The sequence below is a fragment of the Octopus sinensis genome, linkage group LG5, assembly GCF_006345805.1.
Source record: "Octopus sinensis linkage group LG5, ASM634580v1, whole genome shotgun sequence".
In the NCBI taxonomy this organism is placed as follows: domain Eukaryota; kingdom Metazoa; phylum Mollusca; class Cephalopoda; order Octopoda; family Octopodidae; genus Octopus; species Octopus sinensis.
In genome coordinates, this window is record NC_043001.1 from 58605203 (window position 1) to 58631333 (window position 26131).

A 26131-nucleotide genomic window follows, 5' to 3' on the forward strand; every position below is an offset into this window, starting at 1 on the left:
ATTTCTGGACTTCCATATTTGCTTGGCAATAACTATATATATATATATATATATATATATATATATATATATATATATATATATATATATATATATATATATATATGTATATATATATATATGTATGTATGTATGTATGTATGTATGTATGTATGTATATGTATATATTAGACAAAAAGAGATAACAAAGCCAAGGCTGTGAGTAGTTTTCAAGGCACTTATAAGTAAAGAGATATAGTCTTACAGCTATTTCTAGGATATTATGAATATCCCTTCATCAGAGACGATGTGAGAGGGTTAGATAGAGGAAATTGTTTGAGTTCGAAATTAGAAAATATAGAAAAGGAAGAGATTGGTGAAATAGAGGGAAATAAGAGAATGAAAGTAGGAATAACATTAAAAATATTGTCGTTGCAGTTCTAGTATTCGAGTAAAGTGGTGTATAGGCGTGGCATCGTACTAGGCTCGATGTAATCGACTTAATCCCTTTCACCAAAATGCGAGGCTTTGTGCTTCCAGTTGAAGAGAATTTACTAAAGTTGAAAAGTATGACACACTGGCATTCACATTCATTATATTAGATATGTCTGATATGTTTAAAGTGTATTTTATATGTGTGTGTATTAAAGAAAGCAAAAAAATAAGACGTTCAGTATGTTGACCACAGGAATTTCTGTCAAAGAGACATGGTTAAACAAAATTATGCATACCGACTCTTTCTGTCTCTCTTATTATTACTCCCGATACCACCGTCAACACTACTACTTTTAATAAAGCACAAACTCTCCCTAAATTCCTTTGTCTCTTCATCTCTTCCTCTCTTTTTCTTTTTCTCTCTCTCTCTGTCTCTTTTCGCCACTACTCCACTGTCTCTATGCCTACTATTACTGTTACCCCAGCATGAGGAATAGTAGAAGTGTCATTAACTAGTGAGGGAGGAGGTCAAACTTGTGTCACACTGACACAGAAATTAGTTCTCACATTTATTATATTATATTTGTCATTATTATTTTGATTTTATTTCTTACCTTGAAGAGTTCATTTAAACGAACAAAAGCGCCAATAATAAAAGAATAATCAAAAATTCTAACTGCCTCCATTTTTCTCGATATACAATAACTGTAAATTCATACACATCGCGTGCACACACATGCACAGATACAAATGCATACATACATACATACATACATACATACATACATACATACATACATACATACATACGTACGTACGTACATACATATTACATAAATAGATGGATGGATGGATAGATGGGTGGATGGATGGACGGACAGACGGACGGACGGACAGACAAGTAGATAGATAGATAGATAAATAAATAGATATATTTTAGACACACATACAAACAGATAGACATACAGACAGATAGGTAGATAGATAGATAGATAGACATATAGATAGATAGATAGATAGATAGATAGATAGATAGATAGATAGATAGATAGATAGATAGATAGATAGATAGATAGATAGATAGATAGATAGATAGATAGATAGATAGATAGGTAGATAGATAATTTGGAAGTCTCTAAGCTTAGTTAGAGTAAAGTTAGTTAAACTATTTCAGATGCGGATTAATATAAAGGGAATATGTACTGTATTACCTTACATTGTGTGCTTCTATATTATTTCAGGAAAGATACATTCGTCAAATAAATGGAAGAAAATAATCCAAGCGTTGGAAAAGTGGATTGTTACCTGTAGGACATATTGAGGTATCTTGGCGAAAGATATTGAAATATTGCTTTCTTTATAGCAGCTCATAATTTAGTGCAAAACTTCTGAACGTCAATGTAGGTTTAGCCTGTATGGGATTTTGAGATTCTTTGTTTCTACTTCCTAAGAGGAGAGTAAACTGTATTAGTCCTTTAGGTGTGATAAAATATTCTATAATGATTTAGTGTGTGATTGTAAAATATAGGAAATAGATATTAGTGAATGTGTTATTATAAGCTAGTACGCGTGTGATAGCATGTTAGAGACATCATTGACACATTCGAGAATTCCAAGCGTTATGCAAGAGTGAGTTGCAATCGTCTGAACAGGTTTGTGAGTGGGTTTTCACCTTGTCAGTGTAGCTCTTCCCTGTCCCATCGTGTTTCCAAGATGATACGAAAATATCCTACTAACACAAAAACACGGTATCAGCAGTTCCCAACCCTATTGGGCCGAATGCGTCTACGATTTGGAATGCATCAAATTCGCTGCTTGTTAGGCAGAGCACTAACTATCTTCTGGGTCTAAGAATACAATCTTTATTGCGATATTTAGATCTTATTTAAAGAACACCGTTTCTCACTCGCCTGATCCCAGATAATTTGGAAATGGACATATCACATGCTCTTTGAGATGGGCTTGAAGTCGCCTTCTTCAGAAATATAGTTTCCGCTGCTGGCCTTCACATTCAGTTACCTGAGACCAGTGAGCAACCTGTTTTGCTTACAAGGCGATCACATGCCACTTGCATTCACACTGCATATCCTGATTAACTGTTAGTTAAAAGGAGGAAAGTGAGAAGGAAGACTTATCTTGAACATGTTTAAGTAGATGTGTTCATTTTTCCCGGCTACTCATTAATGTTTCCCACAGTAAGTCGTTATACTGTCTTCTGTTGATATTCCTGCTGAAATTTCCTGTTCCACCGAGAGACTTTTCTAATGTTTTTTTAATGTATTTTATTTTGTTCTGATGATTTTCAAGTGTGTTGTTAAAGTATTCGATTGTATGATGCTTTTGTGTTAATGTTTGCAATTTGTTAATTGTTTGTCTATAAACGTGTAGTTCATGATGCTTTATTTTGGGTATTTTTCTTCAATTTTCGGAAGATACTGGACTGTGGTTTTGTCATATATTATTGTTACTTGTTTTGAACTTTCTTGTCTCTTATTTTAACATTGTGTATATTAAATCATATTTTTCTGTAACTGGATGGAGTAACTATTTTTGAACCTACCTTAATAGAACAGGAAACTGTATATATGTGTGTGTGTGTGTGTTCGTGTGCGTGTGTTTGTGTGAATGTATGTGTACAGAGATAGATAGGTAGGCAGATAGATAGATAGATAGATAGATAGATAGATAGATAGATAGATAGATAGATAGATAGATAGATAGATAGATAGATATCCTGTGTGACAAGTGTCATAGTATTTCCTCCTGTCACATTTTACACTCAAATCGTTGAAAAAAATATTTGACCAAGTTACAGTATAGTTACAAAATATTTACTCGTGAAACAAATGGCTTAACTCTACATCAATAACAACGGCCACTTATGAAATGATTTTAAGAATAAACTTTCAAAATCCAGAGTCCATGAATATTTGAAAGTCGTTCATGAATTTCACAAACGAATGTTACAAATATTTAATCTCATTTGCTATTGATTCTCCATAGAGGAAGATATATAACGAATGCAAGGAATATAAGTGACATTCATTATTATAGGACTCATGAAACGTAAGCCATTCTCAATGTTGCATCATTAATGTGCAACATTAATGATACGATATTGATATAACAGAAATTTAAGTAGCGTCACAGACACTATTTAGACAAAGTTTCTTCTAACTAATTATATTTTACGATGTTTACCTTTACTACATCTATAATCATGAATAATAATAATAGAAACAGCAGTCAAATCTCCTACAAATAACACATCACTGCTTACAAAGGATGGGGAAGATTACATTATATAACATGGTCGAGGATGCACAGTTATCGGGGGAAAATGACGGACAATGACTAGAACAACTTGTTAATTAATCTTTATCAAAAATAGATACCAGTCGCAAAATGTCAATATGAACATGTTTAAGGTATGAGCTCCTCTAATACACATACCTAATTTTCAGTAGTGTTGTTTACTAAATGACAAGCATCTGGACCGGTAAAAAATGTTGAGCGATCAGCCCCACATATTTCACAAAACCCAAGCTGGAGATGTAGAATTGCTTGAGGGGAAAAAAGGGTAACTAATTCACACGAATGGACTAAGAAGAATTGTGCAAAACAAAATTTTTGACATAAACTGATTTGTGAAACTTTATCGATAGAAACTGCAGAAAACTGCGTGCACACTGACACACAAACATATTTGCATGCCGCATACAGTCATGTATGTGTGTGAGTATGTGTGCATGCATTTGCGTGTCTGCGTGATTGTGTATATATATATACGAATGTATGTATGAAGTCATGTTTGAATGTATGCCTTGTTGTACACCAATGAAAATCGCTTAAACGGTAAAAGATATTCGCGTTGCTACACGAGCGATAACTCTAAAGAATGGATGTACCTCAATGGTGTATTCGATTGCTAGACTGAGAAAGTATCTTACTAACCATTTCAGTTTGAATATAATTAATATTACTGGAGATTGGTCAGAAATGACCGCGATTTAATGTTTTAAATCATCGAAATAATAAAAGAGTGTAAAATGGTTCCAGTTGATACTGAATCTACCTTCGGGATTTTTTTAGCTCCGGTGAACGTTAATCAAGATTCGTGTACAGCATGCTTATATATATCCATAATACTTAAATAGTTAAAGTGCTAACAGCATACAGAAATAAAACTTTGTCTAAGTGATTGCGGTGCATACCTATACAATATATAGAAAAAAGTAGGAAACATTTTAACTTTTCACTCGAAGTAACATACCTTGGTGATTTTGCGGTGAGGGTCATTCACCTGATTCTGTAAGTAACAGTGATGAATACGTTAGATGCTGTAGATAATTTATGAACCATTCAGGGAAGATTCTTCGTAGTCGTTAGTAATAGCAGCAAGTTATCAAATTACACTTACCTTAAAAAACCGGTCTCATTCGATAACCTGTGTTATACTGAAGAAAAATTAGAATGGTCGCAATTGGAGTGCCTTTGATGACAGACATATTCAATCCCTGCGGTGATCTGGTACTAATCAGCAAATCCTGAAACTAATTCACAAATTCGCTCTCTTTCCCACCTCCATCCATCCTTTCCTCTCCCTCTCTTCCCCTCTCTCTCTATCTATTTCTATCTTGCGCGCGTGAGTCCTCTACAAAAACTACTGTAGCTAACACGCCCTGCTATAAGAACAACGTATATTCAATGGATCCTATCTGCAAGTCCTTGTTCCTAAGCTTATATCAACATCCCATTCGGCCCACACTTCTATTTCAGACGTTATCATATGGTTAACATAATTGTGCGAACGAGACTGTGATTGTGAACACTATATGTGTACGTATGTGGACAGAGAGAAAGAAACAGAGAGACAAATAGCGGGAGTGGTGGGCGAGAGTCTGTATGAATGTGCATGTAAGAGAGAAAGTGTAACTGTATGTTTGTGTTGGAGTGTGCGTCTTTATGTATTATGTATTTGTGTGTATGTGTGTGTGAGAGAGAGAGAGAGAGAGAGAGAGAGAGAGAGAGAAAGTGACAGACAGTTACAGAGAGAGAAAGAGACAGACAGACACACAGACAGATAGAGAGGGAGACTTTAATGCGGTTTCTATGTAGAAAATTTCATTCAGCATTATATTAGTTGTCATTTTGAGTTATGCACAATTTTTCATCATTGGGACTAGAACTTGTTTGCAGTTATTGCTTCAAGCAATTACATATGTTATAGTTTTAAGGAAAGCGCAGCGAATGAATGAATAATGAACTTTCCTTTCCTAGTATATAGGAAAGATTGTAAATAATTTTACCTCACCAAATCAGATTTTGCTCATCAGATCTATGCTTAAATGTGTTTCAATTGTGACCAACGAGCTTTTTTTGTCGTATAATGTATACTTTCCTTGATAGATGACTCATATTCCTAAGATAACAGCCTCTGGTGAGGGAGATTATACTATGGCTAATTCTACTCGGTAAAGTGACATCCTACATGCCTTCTCGATTATACAAGGCAACATTTCGAAAACTGTGCGTTATGCGAGTTTTCCTAAAATATATTATGTGAGGGAAATAATGTCATAAGGGAACTGAAGTATGGAGGATACTTGGTTAATACATGCCGAAGATCACGGCGACTACGACGATGTTGTTAATGATAATTATTTAAAGATATTAAGGATCACAATCAAGTTGTTTATGATAGAGGTGATGCTATTCATGATTATAATGAAGATGGTCATGAGAATAATTGGTGATGATAATCATGATGATTATCACAGCATTGTTGTTTGTAGTGAAGCTGGTGAGATTTTTTAATGATGATGGTGATGATGATGGGGGTGGTGGTGGTAATGATGATCTGATGCTGATGATATAGTGGTTATTATTATTATTATTATTATTATTATTATTATTATTATTATTATTATTATTATTATTTGATTATACTGATAGTGTTATTTCTGTTTTGTCGTGGTTGTTGGTGTTGGTGTTGGTGTCGGTGTTAGTAATGGTACAGTCGGTTATGATGCTGATGATGTCGATGATGATGATGATGATTATGATGATGACGACGACGATGATCATGATGATGATTTTATTGATGATAATTCTCATCATGAGGATTTAATGATTTTTAAATTTAGAAACAAGAAATAAAAACGACAGATATTCAGCACGAAAATACTTAATATTGAATAAATCTTAACATTAATGATGGATATTGCTTTTGGGAGTGAACCATTATAGGTAATAGGGGCTGTTGTTGATCAAGATGTCAGTATTAGTTAATAGTATCTGACAGCAGCTAAGTTAAGCTGCCTGAATCGGAAGACTGTCGAGTAGTAGTATTCACAATATATTTATGAATAAGCGGATTCATAATGAATACCAGAGTATTAGAGAGAGACATTTGAAAGAGAAACAGAGAGAATGGGGCGCATATATAAACATCTAATATATCAGACTCAGTTATGAAATATAATAAAAAGAAAATGAATGCAAGTGAAATACCATTAATGTATAAAGTGATAAACACACGTTGCCGGGAATGAAGCTGTACTTGCTATAACAAACTACGTAGTATAGTTATGCATACACGGAGAGGTGTCTGAAAATGATGGAACATGTTTGAAATTTACATTCACACCTATATTCACACGAAGACATGCATATATATATACACTCATATATATACCTATATATCCCACATGATAGACATTTGTGCATATATATATCATGTATGTGCATATTTATAAATGTATGCGTGAGCATATATGGACATATATAGAGAGATAGATGAATAGATAGAGAAATTGATAGATAAACAGACTGATATACACAGGCATATGCCTAGATTCGTACATACACTATCACCCACATAGGAATAAGTCTGTGTATGTGTGTGTGTACGTGCGTGTGCGTGTGTGTGTGTCTGTTTGTGTCTGTATTTGCATGCCCGCGTGTTTGTGTGTGCAGTGATATGAGATTAGCTGGTTCGAGTTCTGGTTCAGTTTACCAAAGCACGCACGCACATACGTGCACACACAGACACTCGCACACACGGATACATACACTCATACAGACATACATGCATGCACGCGTGAGTTTGCGTTCGTTATATAGAGAATGATGCAAAAATAGGTACATCATTTCTATTAACTGCAATTCTTGCTGAGATTATTGGAGGAGTAACATTAACATGGTAATTCGCCCCAATCAGACGATGGTATGCAATCAGAAACAACATACTGTGACAGGTCACCTTATGCTATCTCGCCTTACTCGAAACTCACATCTTCATCCAAATGTTGTGCTTCGACGAAGAAGGTGATATTTCTCCAGTCAAAGCTTTTTCCTCGAACTGCCAGACTTTGGAATTCTTTTTCCATCTCTTTGTTTTCCTTTTTTTATGACATGAACTATCTCAATTTTAAAGTAAATTCATTCCTTCTGTTTTAATTTTCCCCGTTTCATAGTTAATTCTTTAACAAAGTGTCTTCTCACATTGTTTTGGATATTAATAAAATTTTCTCCGATCCTCCATACAGCACAGATCTTGTAACATCGGACTTTTCCATGTTGGATTCCATGAAGGACAGTCTTTGGGGAGAAGTATTTGATGATATAGACGAAGTGAGAAGGAGCGCATAAAGGTAGTACAATAGTGAACGTTTGAATGTTGTCAAGGAAGCTTCGTGATTTGGGTTCAATGACGGCACAAGTGCATCAATTTCTAAGTATTATCTTTGGATAGAAGTGTGGCATCCTATCACAGTGTGCAATCAAAATGGAATGTGAGAGTCAATAAAAAATATTTGTCCACTTTAGCATTACTTTCAGTCTAGTCCCCATAGTGTTTAAGAATTTAGTTAAGAATATTAGCAGGTGAATTTCTGGCCTCTCCTCCAATATAAACATATTTAATAATACTGCTTCACTATATAACAATGCCCTTTAAGTAAGTGGATTTCAAGAGGAAGTAGCTTACGCACTTATTATTCGACCAGAAATAAAGAAAAGAATGCATACACACGGGAAAATTATCTGGTTCTCACCCCCTTACACTCCCACCGAAGTGACCTTTAATATAGGTGAATATTTCTTGTATATATATATATATATATATATATATATATATATATATATATATATATAATATATATAATAATAATAATAATAATAATAATAATAATAATAATAATAATAATTAATAATAATAATAATAAATAATAATAATAATAATAATAATAACAATAATAATAATAATAATAATAATAATAATAATAATAATAATAGTTCGGAATGTAATAATTCCAAGCTAACAGGGAAAAAACTACAATTTAGCACACTAAATCAAAATTCGCAATATTATATATATATATATATATATATAATATATATATATATATATATATATATATATATATATATATATAATTAAGAGACAAACCACTATTTAGTTATACCATCAATACTTAAAAGATATTATCAGTAATAACCACATAGAAATTAGTTAAATATATTATTATTATTATTCTAAAAATCTCATAACAAATCAAAATATTAAATTGACTTCGCGCATTTCATAACTAAATATATAAATCGATAATATCAAAATTTAATATCAAAAAAATTAAAATTCAATAAAACAACAATTTTAAAATATTTAGCCACTGTTCAGCTCCAAAAAATAGCATAAATAAATTTAGATACTATAATAAAACAATAAATATATACATATATGTATATTAACTGTAAATAATTCAATAGAATTTAACAATATTAATGTAAAGCAAAGAAATTACTTATCTTATTGAAGAAAACCAGTTAAAAGAAATTTAAAACTTTAAACTTACAATCTAGCGCTGTAAAAAAACTTTGACGAAAACAATAAATATATAATAAATGAATAAATAGATATATTTCTTTAACGATAAAAAAACAATAATATACCATTTACGGGCAAAAATTCTAAATTCTGAATAATTAAAAACTACGACATTATATGCAATAATATAAAAATATATAATTACTGAAATGCCCATATATTAATATATATTCTTCAATTACTTTTATTAATCTCTTGGTTTAAACTTATTCTAGTTATGTTCATACACTACATAACCTACAACTAATTTATACTCATTATAATACTACATAATATAACTACATAGATTAATAAATTAATAACATAAATGAGGTTAAACATATTTTCACAAATTATCTAATTTTATTATATAAGTAATTCGACCTATGCCTACGTTTAATTTTCCTCTCATCTAGGAAAATAATCAATTGTTTTTAATTCGTAATATCTCCATAAATTCATTTGTACATATTAAATTTATATATATATATATGTATGTATATATATATATATATATATATATATATATATATATATATATATATATATATATATTATATATATATATATATATATATATATATATATATATGTATGTATGTATGTATGTATGTATGTATGTATGTATGTATGTATGTATGTATGCATGTATGTATATAATCAGAGTAGCGAAATAAATATTAAACATAGTAATGTCAAAAGGAATTCAAAAAGCTAAAATAAAAGAGAATGCTAAGCATTTAAAATTCGCTGAACGGGCACCAACCAAATTTAACATAGTTAATAACATAGAATCTTATAAAATATTCAGCTTGAATTAGAACAATGATATTTATCTAAAAGTGTAAATTAAGAACTTGGTGGAAAGGAATTTTAGTTTACCATGAATGATCAAATTAAAACTAAATCTGAGAGGCATATAAAATATCTCTGCAGTTGTTCTAAATGGGTATCCTGCTATGTAAAAAGAGGTATAAGACTACAAATATAATTATATAGATGTAAAGTTACAAGTGAGTACTAAATATTTTTTACGTCGGTACGAGATCATTAATTTTCAAGAGGAGGTTAGTAAATAATTTGAGTTCATTTAGAGATGAAAATAATAGATTCCAAATACGTCTTAATAAATTAATATGGCCTATTAAAGACAGAAACATAGACTATGCTATCAATTAATTTGTACTGCAAACCCATACAGAGGTGAAGCTAAAAAAAGTGTGAACTGTGTTAACAAGAATTTTACCAAATCTTAACATCGAAGAGAACTGTAATAAATTCTAAGCAGGAACAAACACGGGAAGAAATTTACATTTACCCAGTATAGATGAATAATAGATATTTGAACAACAGAGGATTTTGAAATAACGGGCTATAAGTGATTATCCAATCAAAACTTGAATTGAAGTTATTTCGCGTCTAACTTTACGAACAGCACTTTGTCGTACAACGCAGAGTCTATAAGCGAAAAACATTAAACAATTAGATTCAAGAAACTGCACCCGCATTATAGTAGGATTGCATTTGTAACGGTTACTAATCAGTGCAGTTGAAACATGTGTATGACTTGTAAAGCTCTACATATATAAACGGAATTAAAGGTACGGCTATGCCATTTCGCAACAATTATCATCATCATCATCATCATCATCATCATCATCATCATCATCATCATCATCATCTTCATCATCATCATTATTATTATTATTATTATTATTATTATTATTATTATTATTATTATTATTATTATTATTATTATTTTTATTATTATTATTAATGTTGCTGTTGAAGTTCTGTTTATATGTATATATACAGTTATCAAATCCAAGCATACCGTGGTAGACATTACAAACAATTGTCTCCGTATTTAAGCTCGATGAGCTGAAAATGGTTTTATAGTTCACGGTTAGCAACTAAGTTTGTTATAGATGCAAATAAAAATCGAAATTGAGGGAAATGAACAGGTTGCAAATATTTTCGAACTAGCCGAACCTCGGAAGTGATTGATTAACGAGGGTTACTCCAATAGCTACTCACCAGATCAAAGTTACATTGTCGTCAAGGGACCCCAATTTAACTTTTCGGAGATGCAATTTTTAAAAAATGATATTATTCTCCTAGCTAGCCTGGATTTTAACCGTTCCATGTAATATGCTTTAAAGATTGTTAAAACATTAAGATATTTAATTTAACATGAAACTAATAGTAGCTTTAAGATACAAATAATGATAATTTATCCAACAATGTAGTGTTGAGCACTCATTCACATCATTCGATATTTATATATGTAAGTATATATATATGGATAACTGATATTCCATAGTGGGTTACATTCATAACCCCTATCTTACCCCTATCTATATATATATATATATATATATATATATATTATTTATTTATTTATGTATGTATGTATGTATATATATATATATATAATATATATATATATATATATATATATATATAGTTAAAAACAGTAAATTAAGTTGGAAAAATACAGAAGGAACATTTTTTCTAAGTCATTTCCAATTTAATTTACATTTTTTAACTTTAATTTTTGATTTGTACTGACTCCTGAACACTATTCATCTATCTATCTATCTATCTATCTATCTATCTATCTATCTATCTATCTATCTATCTATCTATCTATCTGTGTATATAACGGGAAGCTTTATGAAAATAAACAAAAGACGAAGGCAGGTGGAATACAAACAAACAATTGTATAAGTATGGCACTCAGGAATATAAATAAGACAAGTCTGTTATGTTTCGAGCCTACGCTCTTCAACAGAAAGATACACAGAAAAGAAACACAGAAAGAAACAAGGAGAGAAAAAAATGCGTGCAGAGGCTAGCGAATCAACATGGTGATCTGATTTCGGCCAGAAGTCAAAGATCAAACGTGAGACGCAAGAGCGAAATTAGGGGAGATAATAGGGTTAAATGACCTCGCCCCAACATAAGAGTGTGTGTGTGTATGAGAGAGTATGTAGTGCGTATGAGAGGTCTGCACGTGTGTATGTATATATGATGTGATGTGTAAAGTCGTATGGTGTAGTGTAGAGAGAGGAGATGAGGGGGAGAGGGGAAGAGTGGGAGGTAAGGGGGAGAGATAGGAGAGACGAGGGGAGAGAGGGGAGGGGAGATGAGATGAGGGTGGAAGGGGAGAAGAGGAGGGGGAAGGGGGATAAGGAAGGAGAGGAAAAGGTGAGGGGAGAGGAGGAGGGAGGATAGAGGGAGAGGGGGATAGAGAGAGAAGGGGAGTGAGGGAGCAGAGAGAAAGAGGGAATGGGAAGATGGAAGAAGAAAGAGGGAAGAAGGGAAGAGGAGTAGAGGTGAAAGGATGAAGGACTGAAGAGAAGTAGGGGTCGGGGGGAGGTTAGATGAGGAGGGGGAGAAGGGGGTTAGATGAGGAGGGGGGAGAGTTGAGACCAAATGGCGTAAAAGAGCGAAAAGAGAAGACTAATTCCTGTTCACGGCGCAAACGGGAATCCGGATGGCCTCTGTGCAAGGACAAACCGAACACAGACAGATGTTGCAAGGAGTGACCGGTGGAGCGGAAATGGCGTGAGACCGGTGTGTCGTTGGCAAGGCGGATGTCACGGAGGTGTTCCGCGAACCGGTCAGCCAAGCGGCGTCCCGTTTGTCCGATGTACAGGGAATGGCAGAGAGAGCAAGAGACGCAATAGATGATATTGCTGGAGGTGCAGGTGAAGGAGTTGATGATGCGATAGGGTCGATGATGGGTGCCAGTGAGGAGGGTGGTGTTGGAGAGGTAAGGGCAAGTGCGGCAACGTGGGCGGGAGCAGGGGAACGAGCCAGGTTGGGAGGTAGGGTCAGGGAAGGAGCTATGGACCAAAAGGTCTCGTAGGTTATGGGCTCGTTTGAAAGAGGGGAGTGTCGTATAGGGAAGAGGTGTGAAGTGGACGGGTCGGCCTGGAGATGCCGGAAAGCTCGAAGATGGTGCGTTGGAGAGGTAGGGTCGTGGGGTGGTAAGTGAGGGGAAAAGGGAGGCGGGTGACTACAGGGCGGGTTCGGGGAGAGAGAGCAGATGCACGGTCTACGGAACGTGCTCTGGCAAGGGCGGTGTGGATAGTGGTGAGGGGGTATCCACGTAGGATGAAGTGGTGAGCCATACGATGAGACTGAGTCTCAAAGTCATGGTTGTCACTACAGAGCCTACGTAGACGGAGGAATTGGGAATAGGGGATGGAAAGCTTGGTGTGTTCTGGGTGGGAGGAAGAGAAGTTGAGGTATGAGTGTGAGTATGTGTGTTTGTAGTGAATGGAGGTGGTAAGAGTGGTGTGAAGAATGCTGACCGAAATGTCGAGGAAGGAGACAGTGGTGTTGGAGATAGTGGAGGTGAAGTGGAGGGCTGGATGGAAAGATTGAACGAAAGAGAGGAAGGAATCTAGATGTTCACGGGAGAGTGAGGTGGCACCGATAATATCGTCATTGTAACGACCGTATAGTTCAAGAGTGGGACCAGTGAAATTAGAGAATATTTGGGCCTCAACATAGCCAACGAACAGGTTCGCATTGTTGGGGCCCATTCGCGTTCCCATGGCCACTCCCGAGACCTGATGGTAGAACTCGCCCGTGAACGAGAAGCAGTTGAGAGTGAGGACAAGTTCGGCCAGACGAATGAGTGTGGAGGTGTCAGGTTCAGGGTTGGGGCGGAGGTCAAGAAAGTGTTGAAGTGCCCGCAGTCCTTCGTGGTGAGGGATAACGGTATAGAGGCTCTGGATGTCCATAGTAAAAAGGATTTTGGAGGAGCCGGAAGGAAAGGAGAAAGAGTTAAAAATCCGGAGAACATGGTTGGTATCGTGGATGTGGGAGGGAAGAGACGCCACTAGGGGGCAAGGACACGGTCGAGGTATTTAGAGATGAGCGGAGACGATGTATATATATATATATATATATATATATATATATATATATTATATATATATATATATATATATATATATATATATATATATATGTATATATATGAGTGGAGGCGCGTGGCTTAGTGGTTAGGGTGTCATCATCGCGATCGTAAGATTGTGGTTTCGATTCCTAGAACGGACCACGCGTTGAAACTGTGTTTGGTCTCGCTCCACACAACGGTCATCCACAATCCAGGCTTCCCTTGGAGCAACGGCTTGTTTTCACTTTACAGACTAATACCCCGCACGGACTCAACACAGCCCCCTCCTCTTAGTGACTGCGCGCCACCTCCCGCAACTTTTTTTTATTTCTTTTTTTTTCCTTATTTCATCCTTCTATTATTTTCATTCCTTTCCTTACGTGCTATTACGTCTTTTATATTATTTATTGTCTTTTTTTATTATTTTATTGTTTTTATAAATTATTGTCCTTATACAGAAACACATACACACACATACTCACGTATCTACGAACACACACATACTTCCAACACACCACACACATACAACATACATGCACATATAGGCACACATACTTCCACACATATACACACACGCACACACACAAAAATACACCCACCCACACACATATGCCCGTGTACACACACACATACACAAACGCACACACACGCACAAGAATGCACACAAATCCCATCCAGCATACACAGACACACAAACCTTTAGGCACATACCTTTAGACACACACACATAAACGTACACATAGCCACATACACTCACATACTCAAGCACACGCGCGTACACACATTAAAATGAACGCAACCTGACACACATCTCCACGGTCACACATACACACACACACATGCACGTACATACGCACACAATACACGCACGCACACATACACACGTACATACACACACACCAGCACAGATGCCCACATATACCTCCAACAAACAATACTCATACAGATACGCACACACTTATACACACATGGGCACAGACACACACACACATACACGCACGTAAGCGCACACCCGCACAGAAGCAGACGCACGCACATTACGACCACACAACTCCAACCCCCCACACACACGCATACACAAATTCACATATACACCGATACATATACATACACACAATATATGCACAGACACACATACACATACGCACACATAAACATGCGCACACATACGCATGCACACATACGCATGCACACACGCACACCAATGCACACACCCAAAACTCACAACCCCACGGATGCACGCATATACATCCATATACGCTTACACACACACATACAAACGCACACACAACTACACGCACATACGACACGCACGCACATGCATACACACACAAATGAACCCACACATACGTCCCATACACACGGCACACAATTATACATACACGCACACAATTATACACACATGTATACACACATACGCACGTACAAGCACACACGCAAACATACACTAAGTAACGCACAGTTATTCGCCACACACCCAAACTCTACGCATGATCATCATCATTTTTCGACCGTGGTCGAGACAATGGAATTTACCATGCTACGCCAGACTTCACGGTCCATCATGGCATTACGGATGTCCTGTTGCTGGATGCCTGTATCCCTGGAGATTACATCAGAGTAGGAGAGTGTGCGCCCTCTGGCATTGCGAGTAGATGGCTTGCAGAGGAGAAGAGTAGAAATTACCTCTTTTTCAGCTCTACAACAATGTCCAGCAAACTGGATCCTTCTACCTTTTACAGGAGATGACACAGGTGGTTGTTTCCCATATATTTGCATTTTGGTTGGATGGCGCTTCCACGAGAGATTTTGAGCTCTCATAAGGAGTCGAGTGTAGGTTCCATCCAACCGCCTCTCAAGCTTCTTTGATAACGTCCAGGTTTCTGGGCCATATAGTAGAATTGGTTCGACTTTGAAGATTTCAAGTCTCTACGCATACACACACGAACACACACACTACAAACAAAACACACATACGATAAATATACATACACGCACACACATACTTCAAAGTAACAGTATTGGCCTGTGGCAGGGACAAAAAAACACCACTCCTTATTCTACTAGCCCTACAAACTAGCCCTACTACTAGCCCTTTGTTTACAGCCACAACCACACACACATACACAAACACACACACACACGCAGACCTCCGCGCACGCACATATCCACACTTACACACACATTCCCCCTCTACCATTCTGCTGTCTTTGACAATACTACTCTTCTGTCTTTGAAAACATCTTTCTTCACCCTTTTCCTTCCGGTCTTTCAAAATGTGACCTCGTGTGTACCGTTGGCGATTTTTTTCCTCTGTCTTCCCTTCTCTGGATCTTTTCTTCTCCTATGTTTCCGACGTAGAGCTCCGCTCGAATCGTTAAACCCTCCTCCTTTCCTTCTTTCCTGAGCGTCTAATAATACTATATTTGTTCCACGTCCTAGCGTTGTTGTGTTTTTTGTGCTTTTTTGTTTGGATTAACTTTATATATATATATACATACATACATGCATACATACATACATATACAACTGTAAAATGAATGCATAAGAACTATATGATGTGTTGGTGGGTATGTAGTCATAAACAAATGATAAGTCAAAAGAATATACATTTGCAAATTTATAGCTATTGTTATGTGGAATATTGGTTACTCTAGAGGTCTTACTGGGGACAAATATAAAAACATATAACTATGTGTATTGGGAAAATTTTAGTCATACCAGATAAATAACTAATAGTAAAGGGAGGTAATTGCCTTAGTGGTGGTGAGAGGAGAGAGATACGTTCGTAGAAAAGCAAAATCTTGTGACCCTTCTTCTTTTCAATGACCGTAGCATCACAATTAGAGAAAGCTTCATGGTAAGGCCAGCCAGTTCTATACATCACACAGACAAACGCACACAGAAATAGATGCGCGCACAAACTACTTATGGTAAGTAGATAAATAATATTTTTTAATAGCATTGTTGGTTGTGATGACAATTATTGATTGACTAAAATGTATTAATAGTAGTGAGATTGGTGTTGCTGTAGGTGTTGATGGTGGTTATGGCGACATTGAAAGCAAAATTAAAACAATGAAAATCTATGTACATTTATGTGCATTCCGAGAAGGTTAAACAATTTTTTCTACAATTTGAAGGAAGAGATATTTTTCAATTAAGGCAGATCTCTTAACAACTACTTAGGGTGATGTCCATGGCTGTCAAGCCCACACTGGCTACGCCTTTCATATATATAATTACAATGCGCACTCTTCTATCTCTATTATCACTTCTCTGTCTATCTCTCTCCCTCTTTTGTTGTTCATCCTTTCTGGTTTTCTCTCCCACCCTTCCCTATTCTCCTCTTCACCATTCCCTCTCTCTCACTCTTCCTCCTTAATTCTCTCGTTTCTGACATGCGACGAAAGGGAATCTATCTTTCTGCCCATTTGTTTCCTAAGACAATACATGCTTATACTGTCTCCTCTCATAAGCTCGTTTTCCTAGCATTCATAATGATTTTTCTATCGTCTTGACTTAACAGCCCTCGCCTTTTGTTTTTACTGTCATGTTCTCACTCTCCTGTTCTTGTTATCACTTTCACCCTCCGCAAAAAATCCCAAATTTTATTTAATTTGCTTTGCGGGAAGGACAATTTCATCGAAGTCGCGTATTGTCCTTGCATTCAACGCGGAGTAGATGAAGCAGGGACAACTGGTGAAGGAGAATATTCTTTATGTTGCATGTCACGTTTCTCTGTTTGTTTTTCTCGTTGTTCGAAAAGTTCGTTTTCTATATTTTTTGTTTTATGTTTTCGTTTCTCACTGTGTTCAACGTTTTTTTGATGTCTTGTACCCATATACGCATGTATTTATACGTATATATGTAGGTATTTAGATATATGTATGTATATATGCATATATTTATATATTATATACATCATATGTATATACATATATATATATATATATATATATATATATATATATATATATATATATATATATATTATATATATATATGTATATATATATATATGTATATATATATATATATATATATATATATTATATATATACATACAAACACACACACACTCGCATATATATGTATATATAAATATATATATATATATACACACATATAACACACACACACTCACATATATATGTATATATATATATATTATATATATATATATATATATATATATATATATATATATATATATAATATATATATAAAACGACCTGAACAACCTCAAAGCAGGCGAAAGGAAAACTACTATTTAATGAGGTACTTGCCACTACGAAATATTAATTTGTTAAAATTACGTATCTTATATGTTCCAGCAAATTTCTTCTTGTACATTCTCAAAAAAGATGCCTCTTTTCTTCTGAAATATTTAGAAGTGGACAAGGTACGTTGCGTTAATTCTTTCAGCTTGAAGTCGGTGAGCTGCCACAATAATTAGCGTACCGGCAATAATGCCTAGCGGCATTTAGTCCGTCTTTATGATCTGAGTTCAAATTCCAGCGAGGTTGACTTTGGATTTCACCCTTTCGGGTTGATGAAATAAGTACCAGTTGAGCACTGGGATTGATGCAATCGACGTACATCCTCACACAAAATTTCAGGCCTTCAGCCTATAATAGACTGGAATTGTTTCTTTCGACTGTTCGGACTGTATTCAGATATCACCAATATCAGCTTTGGTATGCATTATGTCAGAGTCAATAAAATAAAGTGACGGACTTGTTAGAGATTCAGATGAAGATAACCTGCAGATTTTTCGGACATATTGTGTTCTGCTTCTTTGTGTGGTAGACTCTATGCGTGTTCCGGCTTACAACTACTATTTTTGGCACTTGTATACTGAAGCGTTTAATAGGTCAAATAGTGGGTAAAAACCGGGAGACGGATTAAAGCGTTCAACTTATTCACTTCAGTTACCCTTATAATCCTTTTATTTCCCATCCTCCCTAAGCTCTGATAGATTCGTGATAGAATTGTTTGTGCATCTGTTATGTCCTCTGGTGTTATTAGACATATATGATATTCTTATTCCTTACACTGTTTTTAGAAATAACCAGAGAAGATAACTTCTAGCCATTAATTAAAGCAGTCTTTAAATCTAAATTTCATAGTTGATGACATTTCCTCTCACATAATCGGTGGAAAAAAAGAGTATCAGTTTTGGAGTATTTATTTCTACTTTGGTCTAGTTTTAACTTTTTAATATTTTAAAGGTGAGCAATACTCTCCATATCTTATTTGATCAGTTAAGAAAATCTGAAGCATTATCTACACACACGCATTACACACACACGCACACACACACACAAGGACACAAGCATACACACATTCATACATATGTATATACATACACATAAACATACACACATGAGCTCACGCACATACACACACACACACACACACATATATATATATATATTATATATATATATATAATATATATATATATATGCGTATGTGTATGCGTGTGTGTGTGTGTGTGTGCATATATACACACACAAATAAAAATATATGAAATACCGTATAACATAAATTCTTGATGTATTTAAATCCTCTCTGCCTCTAAATGGATATATTTTAATAAGCAAATTCCAATTAAAATCAGCTCCACTCGAGAAAGGCAGATAGTCTAAATGATCAAGAATTTCTCCGATGTTGACATGCCGTTAATGTAAAGAACAGAGTCGTTATCTAGAGATAAGCGGCCAGATTGTAAACACTTGTTTTTGGCTCAATATCAATCAGTCCAGGATTATTCCACTGGCCAAAATATTAGGTCGAACAACTGACGTGCCACGAGAGTCAACATCTGAAAATTTTGGAAAGCTGAGATTCTTACAAGTGGAACTGGTCGTAATTATATTTTGTTACATATGATACATCCCCTAAAGTTGGAGGTAATGATATTCAATGAAGCATTTATGCTGTATGTTCTTTAGATGTCAGTTTTATTGAAATATTTCACATGAGCCATTGAGTTATTTCTCTTAGCACACTTTTGCTTACATATATATATATCAGGCTGAGTAAAAAGTAAGGAATGTTTTGAAACAGGAAATTCATTACAATATATTTCAACAATGCTGAAATGTCATTCGTCAAAGTAAGTACTATTGCATTCAACACATTTTTGCGAACGAGTTACAAATTTGTTTATAGCATAAAAGTCTGGAATTCTGGAGCTGATGAACTCTTTGAACGCACTTTCAGCATCATGCTATTTTAACTTCTTCTCTCACAGGAAACCATCAACGTGATTGAAAAAGTGGTAGTCGGTAGGAAAAATGTCTGGGGAATAAACTGGATGGGAAAGAACTTCGTAGCCCAGTACCTTCAACTTCTGGAGCATCATTAGTAAAAAGTATGGTCGAGCATTGTCATGAAGAATGATTGGCCCCCTTCCGTTCACCAGTCTAGGACGGAGGAGTATCAGTTTTAGGTTCATTTTAGCAATATCATTTTAGCAATATGTTTCTGCAGTAATACTTTTTTCTTGGATTTTAAGAAGTTATAGTGGGTGAGTCCATTAGTAGACCACCAAATAATCACTATAACCTTCTTTTTGAAGAGCTCGGGTTCAGGGAAGGTTTTCGGTGCTTCGCTTTGGTCAAACAAGTACGAAGAACGTTTTTTTTTTATTGTACAGAATCCACTTATCATCGCGAGCTACAATACAGTCGAGAAATGAATCAGTCTGATTACGGAGAAGCGACGAGCAAATTTCACATCTGCGCATTTTCTAATGGCTCTCCCCTCAGAAAAATTGCATATTTTGTATGGGGAATTTCGGATTTCTATCTTTTGAATACTGGAATATACGAATGTATAAAATGATAATAGATTTTAAAACAAAAGCTTGAGACTAGGATGAGTGTATAGGCTTAAAGGTATGAGTAAATGATGAAGTACTAAATTTGCTACTTGATTTTCTGCTTTTACAGAATCGTAATCCAAACATTTTAATTTCTATATGAAAAGCAAATGTAATGGAAGAGCTTACTTCTTTCCACCTCCAAATCTTTTGTTAAACTTTCTTTCAAAATTTAACATTTTGAACTATTGTATACTTTCTGCTCACATTAAGATGCCTTTTGAAATATATGGTTAAACTTGAATATTTTGTTTTGAAGACATTTTGATAAATTGTTTTGATACTAACGTATGTACTTTTATACTTTTGAAAATAAAGCGTAGTAAGAGTTGTATATTCTTACGCAGATAACGTATTATACTTACGAAAGAATGGGGTAATTTCCAAAAGATGTTGTGATCCTAACCTGCTACACTGGCCATATATATACTTGCAAACTACTAACTTGAAATCTACCAGGAGATGTCACTGCAACTTTTAGCACATTAAAGCTTCAATCCAAATAACTTTTTATCTCAACATTCACTTGATATATTTTCATATCCTGCGTTTCTATCTTGCATTTTCAGACATAGAGGAATTAAGATGTGTGTGTATTTTTGGTAACTTACTGAAACGGAACCCACAAATTTCAGTATCCCTTTCATGTATTATCTGGGGACTGATTGAAAGCATCAGTGCATGTTAACCTTTAACCGTCTGCCTGTGATTAATTTCTAGTCAAACTATTTCACAGCAGCATTATGCTTGGCTTGTCTTGTCATGGGCATTTCCACAACAAATTACATTTAAACAGCAACTTGGGACTTATCCATTTTCTATCACAGAATTATGTCTTATATGAAATATGCTATCAAAAACTATGCATGTCTCATAAAGTCTCTTACAAGGCCGCATCATTCTACAGAGCTAAGTTAGACGAAATAAATCCCATCATGGATAATACAACATTTTATCGGTAACTATGACCAAGGATCCGATAAACAGTATGCGGGACAACAAATGAGATTGAGATAAGCAGAATTAAGAAATCTGCCTAAATCCTGTATTTTTATTGATATTGTTAATTCTGTGTATTATCTATTTCGGCCGTTCACTTTTGCAGATGAATTGTTATCACCAATGCCAGTAAGAAAATATTTAGCGGTCTATTTTTATGTCTGTTTTAGCTTCAAATCTAACGCGATAGCAATTTATGAAACCCTTGCTACCTTTACGCATGTGACAGCCAAGCAAAAATGTAAACAAAACAATAAATACTTCTACCCTTTCCTCCATGGGATAATTTTTAGACCATGTAACGAACAAAATCTTTCAGATAAGCACTATTAAATCTCAAATGACAATCTGGAATGACAAACTCTTTTTCTAGAATTAAAAGAAAAAATCTTATCTGTACGAGCAGAGAGATAGCGAGGTATCCTATTTCCCTAGATAGTGTTTTTTTATTTTGTTTTATTTATCATACCATTCTGTCAATCCGTTGATTCTCTTTCCTCCAACGCTTTTCTTATTTCTTTCTTTTCAAACGGTTGTTTCAAACATTTTTTTTTAACTTTCATGCTGATACTTTCGCTTACTTGTTCACTCTGATTCTCATTTAGAAAATACCTCTTCCTCTCTGTTTACTTATTTTATTATTTATTTATCTATTTATTTATTTATCTTTTCTTCTGCCCCAGTCAATCTGTCACGTGCTTTTCATGTTTCTCGTCTCAGGACACTTCAATTTATTGACTCAACTTATTTTCTCTCTCTTCCTCTTAGCTTTTCCCTTTGCTTTCCTAATTCGCTTTCTCCCGCCTTCCATTCCCAAATTTTCCCTATTTTTATTCATTTATCAATTTATTGTTCTTACTTTTACTTTTTGTAAAACTTAACTTTCATACATCTAAAGAATGAAATCAATACACACACTTCTGTACAAATAAATTTAGAATCATTTGTGCGTAATAAGGCCGTTGCCGTTTTTTGTGGCGGGGAGGGAACAAGCAAAAAAAGAATCAGTACAAAAAGAGAAGACAAACTCAAAAAGAAAGAAAAAATTTGACATCTGCGTTTTCGCCAGCACATAGGCTGTAGAGAAAGACATGCCACAATGTTTTTTTCCCCTCTTCAAAAACTGGGGTGCACAAAAAATTAAAACCTCTAATTGTCTGACTGGATCGCTATCAGGCTTGCTGTCCTTCAATTAAGAAACATGCCTTTGGCTTGTATGTAAGGTTTTATATATTCCCTTATGTCCTTTCAACGCGATGGTAAGGAAAGTGATAGCACAATCAAATAAAATTAGAAAAGGAAAAAAAGGAAAGTCATACTTGGCTGATATTCGATTGTATATATTCATTCCAGGACATTGTGGCGATAGTAGTGATGAGAACGTAGGTTGGTTTGGATTGATTTTTGATATTCACATTTCAAGATCTCCCAACACCACCTCACAAAACAAGTAAACCATACACAGACAACTATGAAATAAGCAAATGTATATAATATGTACGAGAGAAGACAAATGCAAAATGCGAGGGAAGGAAATGTGCAAGTATGCGAAAAAAATGTAATGCTTTTTGACTCCTCTAACTGTTACCCATACTCATTTGAATTAATGATGTTGTTATTGATGTTGAACTAGAGTCCAAGCTTCTGCTGATGATGCCCTAGCCGTCGCCATTCTTTTTCGTACTGATTATCTTAGATTATCTTTTTCGTACTGATTATCTTAGATTGAATTATCTCTTGTGTCCTCCATTTCAGTATAATGTAAGTCAGGAGGGGGATGTCGCTACTGTTTTTAATCGTATATTAACTAGGGACATAACAATTCATTCCTTCATAAATAAATGATAAATTTCCTAGCTTAAAATAAAACAGAAACAAGTACATCATATGTGTGTGTGCATGTGCGTGCGAGCCTGCATGTGCGTGCGAGCCTGCATGTGCGTGCGAGCCTGCATGCGTGTATGTATATATATATATATAATTTATACATAAGTTATATATTAAGGAAAAGTGAGAATAAAGAGATAAGTGGAATATATGAATAGGTGTTGAGTACCTACTAACCACTTCACTGTTTAAACGCGGATAATCATTGGAGGTCACATGGTTGCTTTAATCTAATTCATATAAATATTACTTGCTGGAATAATGTGAACATCCCTGCCTGACTATTGGACATTAGTGACCACATTGTGTTAATGCATACCCTTCTTTCAACATCACCAAAAATGTCAACTGCATCAAAGAGAGGCTTTGCAATGCACAAGCCCAAAATATATTTAATCTGATTGTTATTATTGCTTGTAAAGTTTTGGGACCTGGTGGCTAATCTATGAACGCATTACCATTCTTCATCACCGTTATTATCATTATTATCATTATTATTATTATTATTATTATTATTATTATTATTATTATTATTATTATTATTTTATTATTATTATTATTATTATTTATATTTAGGCGGCGGGTGGTAGAATCGTAGCATGCTGTCCAAAATCCTTAGCGGCATTTCGCCCGTCTTTACGTTCTTAGCTGAAATTCCGCTGTTGTCAACTTTGCCCTTTCATCCTTTCGGGGTCGATAAATTAAGTACCAGTGAAATACTGGGTTAGTTATATTCGACTAGTCCCTTTCCCACAAAATTCCAGGCCTTGTGTCCTTAATAGAAAAGATTATCATTATTATTATCACTAAGACAATGTTGCGAGCTGGCAGAATTTTTAGCTCGCCGGGCGAAATTCTTAGCCATATTTCGGCCGTCGCTACGTTCTGAGTTTAAATTCTGCCGAAGTCGTCATTGCTCTTCATCTTTTCGGGGTCGATAAATTAAGTGCCAGTTGATTGCTGGGGTCAATGCAATCGACTACCGTCTCCCCCAAATTTCAGCCCTTGTGCCTATAGTAGAAAGGATTATTATTGCTAAGACAGCCATTTAGCAGAATTATTAGCACGCAGAGACAAAAGTGACAGCCTCATTTCACTCGTCTTTACGTTCTGTGTTCATATTCTACCGAGGTTGACTTGCCTTTCATCCTTTCGGAGGCAATAAAATATGTGCCAATCGAGTAGTGGGGTCCATGTAATCGATTTACGCCCTCTTCTGTAATTGATGGCCTTCTGCCAAACTTTGAAACCATTATTATTTCTTCTGTTGCTGTTGTTCTTGTTGTTATTGCTTATTTATCAGGAAGACGCGGTTTCTTTCTTTTAACTCGTCGTTTAACAATGTTTAATCTTTTTTTTTTCTGCGAAACTGACCTGCATTCTAAGCAGCAGATCTTGCTCATTTTCTACGGCTGTTCGTAACGGAATTTGGTGATTTTTACTTCAAATGTAATCGTTCTTTTAAAACAAAGGCAATGAACAGTATGAATAGCTGTTGGAAAAACCACTAAAAACAGGATTTCTAACAGATTAATTTTCACTAATCACTTAACCGTAGCCGTTGCAGGAAAAATAGCAAGAATGTGTCAAGCAAAGAAGTAAAGAAAAACCAGCTGAAAAGCACCACGCCACACGCGAGATTATCAGTGACACTAATCAACAGTAACAGTAACTACAGAAATTTACCTAGCAAAAACACCACAACAACACTATCAGCCTAATACAAAATTCAGCAGTTATAGCAATCCCTGTACCACCACCGCCAGAACTGCAACAGATATTCAATAACTCAAAAACTAAACTATACGACAACTATCACTTTTAAAGCAGTAATCTGATCCATCACCGGTAAAGGCATTAACCATCGTAATGCAAGGGACGGCAAAAATTGTAGTCACATAATAAATCAATCAGTATCTTTTGCCGATGCTGCTTGAATCACAACATTTTGGAGCTGTAGGGAGAATTAATTAAAGAATGTTTTTCCCCTCAAAAGGAAAAGCAAATCTAGTGTTATCCAGTCACTTTCTCAACAAAACTAATCATTGCATGCTGGCTTAACGTAGCATCGCCGTTCATTCTTCGCCTCGCAAAAACCATTTTCATAAGTGTGTCCTTAACGTCCGTTGTTAGCCCTTACTCTATTCGCTCTGAG

The 26131-nt window shown here is 35.2% G+C and overlaps 1 long non-coding RNA gene across 1 annotated transcript; it reads left to right on the forward strand.

Moving 5' to 3' along the window:
• The first annotated feature begins 458 nt into the window (after positions 1 to 458).
• On the forward strand, positions 459 to 25764 carry LOC118763502. Its single transcript, XR_004999262.1, has 3 exons — positions 459 to 538; positions 23266 to 23272; positions 25754 to 25764. It is a non-coding gene; the product is annotated as an uncharacterized LOC118763502 (long non-coding RNA).
• Positions 25765 to 26131: the final 367 nt, after the last annotated feature.